Here is a 4,385-nt window from a genome sequence, read left to right as displayed (position 1 = left end):
CCTGGGAGACCGCTTCTCTCAATTACATTTTTATACATCTATCCACCGCAAAAAAAGAAAAGACTGCCAGAATTGAACCTAGAATAAAATTAGCTTTAAGTGTTCTTCCCCGACTCGTGTGGGCACTTGCCTATCTCTTTTAATAATGCATTTATCTATCTATCTATCTATCTATCTATCTATCTATCTATCTATCTATCTACTTTAAAGAGCAGACAGTGATAGGTACTTGCATAAGCCTGGTGCCCTGAGTTTAATTCTGTAACTGACATAAAGACAGAGGGGATACCTACTTCACAAAGTTGTCCTCTGTCATGTGGATTCCATGATACACATCCCACACTTACATCCTACACATACACACATGCATACAATAAAAATAAATAAGATAAAAATTAGTTTTATTTTAATAGCATTATTTGCTTTTAACAATAACCATGTGTGTGTGTACACGTGTGTGTGTGTGTGTGTGTGTGTGTGTGTGTGTGTGTATACTCAATGATTGTATTAGGTAGTATGTATATTTAACTTTGTTCTAGGTAAATAGAATTATTTAATAATTCATTTTAAAATATTTTAATTTGTGTCCTTATATTTCATACAGTCCTCCTCAATTTAGCGTAGATTCTTATATGCAGTAATATCTCCTAAACTTTCAGGCATCTCATTTTTATATTTCTTATGTTTGATATGGAAAAGAAGCAGAATTTGGTTTTAAACAAACACCATTCTCCTCTCTTATGAAAAATGTAAAAGTGTTTTAATGTATGTATATTTAATATGGTCCACTTAGTATTTATATGTGTTTAAAATATAATGGATTGTAAAAGCATAAGTGCCGAACGTTTCCATTATTCATATACTGTATAATACCAATACAGAAATATTTTAGTATCTCTCTGAAAAGAATAAACAAATATTTTGTCGTATAAATTGAGATGTTAAATATTGATACAGGTAAGTAGGTTTTCTAAATAGTATCTTTTTAGAATCTCACTTTGTCCAATGCCAGTATTATTTTACTTAAATCTTCATTTTTATCTAAAGGTTCAATAATGAGTGACCAAAATCAAGGTATTAGCAGTGTTTAGAAATACAATATAAGAAAAATAATGTGGTAATTGCTTAGTTCTAATTTCTCAAACCTATAACGAAGGCAAATATTTCTGGTCAAAGAAGAGAGGAAAGACAATCTCATAGACCATAATTATCTTAAATTGCATAACTGAAAGACAAGAGATAAAAAAGCCTCATCAGCTGCCGAAGATATATTATATAACCACCCAGCAATTTATCCATCATCCTTTGAGAACATATTCATGCCTATTGTAGTCAGAGCTCCTTCAGGAAGCCGACAGTAACATGTAGCTTTGAGAAATTATACCCCTTAGTGAATCTTATAGAACAGTATACATGGTGTTGTGAAATCTTCTTTAAAAAACACAGTGAAAGTATTTTGTAGTTAACATTTTTATCTAAAAGAATATTCTTGGTAATCTCAACCCTAGTGGATGAGTACTGCCCAAGAAAATTTACTTTCTAAGGAATGTTTTCTAAAATAGTAAAAAATAAAAAAATAAAAAATCAATTTTTATATAAATATATTTAAACATGTAGCAGTAGTCTTTTTCATTTAATAAAAATAATATATGCACATAAACATCTTGAAAGTTGAAGATACTAGTATTTTCTATTACATTCATTTTATAAGTTTAATGTCATTTGTTGATATATCTGTGTAATTCAAGAAAATATTCAAAAGTAAACGCTGATTCATTTTATAGCAATTTCAGTGTTAAAACTTCAGTTGCATACTTCTTCATGATGGCATGCCAGATAAGTAATGTTCATGCAGCACAAAGTGTGTAATATCTGGAGCAAAGGGTGATTTCCTTTAGTTTGTTGCAATAAATTTTTGACTTGTTTTTTTTTTTTTTTAATACAGTATGCCCTGTCTCCAATATCAGCCAGGATTGCTTCAGGCCAGATTGAATGGTGAATTTTTAAATATGTAATCAGAACTACTATGTGACTACTGTCTGGAGCATCCTAATTTCATGTTTTAGAAAGGCTTGTAGCATCCTGTATATTTAACATCTTATCACCATGAAATTTGTAGTTCAATTTAAAATTAAGGTCAGGTTTTTCATATTTAATATATTAATCTTTCAAATTTTGAAAGAAATGACATTACTATGACTTATCACAGAATAAGTAATACTTTATTTAAAATAAGCTTTGTTTGATGAATGAATATAGCAGCAGAATATTTAATAATGAAGGAATGTAATACAATATTAAAATCTTTATAATTCTTTCTCATGAATTTAAGACTAACAAGTAAAACCTTTATTATCTTAGTAAATTGAAAATATTACCCTATATACTAAAAATGTTACCCAAATATTGAGGGCATTTATTTAAATCTGCATTACTTTATCATAAATCTATTTGATTCGATTCTTTGGTTTAAATTGAAATGGAATATACTAGTTATTTAAGAATTAATGAGTAGTATTTTTGTGAAACATATATGTAGCATTTGACTTATTATAGTTTTCTTTTCCTTCTGATAATTTGGTGTTCAGATGTTTAAATCTCTTCACCACCTGTGTGTTATATGACTGAGAAGACACTGAAAAAGTGTGACAATACAGAAGGGTCAGTGCTCTGCTCTTTACACTGCAGGACTGAATGGAAAGAATACTAAATGTCTCAGACCCCGACATCATTATTCTGCCAAAAACTGCAAAAAGGAGTTAAAAGAATAGAGTCCAATATACCTTTGTACAATTTTATCTTAATGTAAACTTTTATCACAGTGATTCAGAATGAAAGCAAAATACCATCCAAATAATTATAAATTATATCCAGCCTTTATATCATATACTCAATACCTTATTAATACTATTTCCCCATGTACTTTACATCTTCTATATTATTTGTTGTATTTCCTTAAAACTTATATACCCATATAATTTGAGCATAACAACTTTACAGAAACTAGACATTGCTTTGCAGACAGAGCTCAGTATCACATCTTGGTCAGCATTTTATTTCTTCCCACATATCATCCATCTATCTGCTTTTTAGTGTTTAATATTCTAATTCTGTTGAGCTAGAATTGTGTTGTTTGACCCTTTGTGTGACTCTGTCCCAGCCCCTGGCTACTGTGAGAACTTATTTAGAATTCCAGGCCCTCCTCTGGCAGCCAAGTTTGGAGCTCTTCTAGCAAACTAAAGACGAAGAAAATGTGGATGAGTGCAGTGCTGCTGCCAGTGACCTACATTTGTAGCCAGCTTTTAAAGATGGCATGGGATTGGCTTTCCAGTAAGGAAGTGAAAGGGCAAGCTGAAAGCAGACCTGTGAAGGAGAGGAAGCCTGCACTCCTGGCTCCTGGGAGACCTGCTGCTTTGACAGGAGCACACATGAAAGCTGAAGTTTCCACCTGGACACAAGAATGTTGTCAGCAACAGAGTCAGTTGCCTGTGATGTTTATTATACACGGGCTGAAATATATTTAAAATCTTAGCTGAGATTCTCATTTCTACTTTATTTCTTAGTCTGATGGGAGATCTGCAAGTCATTTAGGCTTTTAATATATGGTATTCCAGATGTCTAAATTTAACATAAACAATCTGGAAATTGCTTTCTAAAGGCTAAAGCACTTATTGAAGCCCTAAATTTATATTCAAATTTTTCATTTTATTTCATTTTTGAGACAAGAATTCATATAGCTCAGTCTGACCCCAAAATCATCCCTGAGAATGATTTTTGCCTTCTTCCTGCCCACCTCAGAACACTGGGATTCCAGGCACATTGCTCTACACTGTCCTTTCACTGTAACACTGGAGACAGAAGCCAGGGCTTCTTTTTTGCTAATCAGGCACCCACTTTATGAATTGCATTCCATGCCTATTAAAAATGTTATTTTGAACCCAAAAACAAGAATGGTTATGACTACTTAGATATTATTATACATGGAAAAAGTAGTTTAATTATGGAAATGGTTGGAAAGGATTTTATCATTCTTGAAAAAAGGCCATACAGTATGCAAATTAGGAATATTAGAAATAGGGTTTTGTTTTGTTTGTTTGTTTGTTTGTTTTACAGAAGAAATAGGTGTTCAATTCTTTTTTTTTTTTCATTTTAAACCAGGCCTTTATTTAAACTTGGTATCTCTGAAATCACAAAACTGGAATCCAACATGTAATTCTCTGTTTCTCTTTTTTTATTTTTTTTTTATTTTTTTATTATTTTCTTTATTTACACTTCAAATGCTATCCCGAAAGTTTCCTATACCCCGCACCCCACCTCTGCTCCACTACCCACCCACTCCCACTACTTGGCCCAGGCCTTGCCTTGTGCTGGGTCATATAAAGTTT

The 4,385-nt window shown here is 31.8% G+C and overlaps 1 protein-coding gene across 1 annotated transcript in view; it reads left to right on the top strand.

Moving 5' to 3' along the window:
• The window catches only part of Elp4 (elongator acetyltransferase complex subunit 4), a 238,590-nt gene that overhangs the window by 28,835 nt on the left and 205,370 nt on the right, over positions 1-4,385 (top strand). The window lies entirely within an intron of this gene.

The sequence above is a fragment of the Mus pahari genome, chromosome 3 (genome assembly GCF_900095145.1).
Source record: "Mus pahari chromosome 3, PAHARI_EIJ_v1.1, whole genome shotgun sequence".
In the NCBI taxonomy this organism is placed as follows: Eukaryota; Metazoa; Chordata; class Mammalia; order Rodentia; family Muridae; genus Mus; species Mus pahari.
Note: the sequence above shows the minus strand (reverse complement) of the source record. Positions and strands in the feature narration are given on the sequence as shown.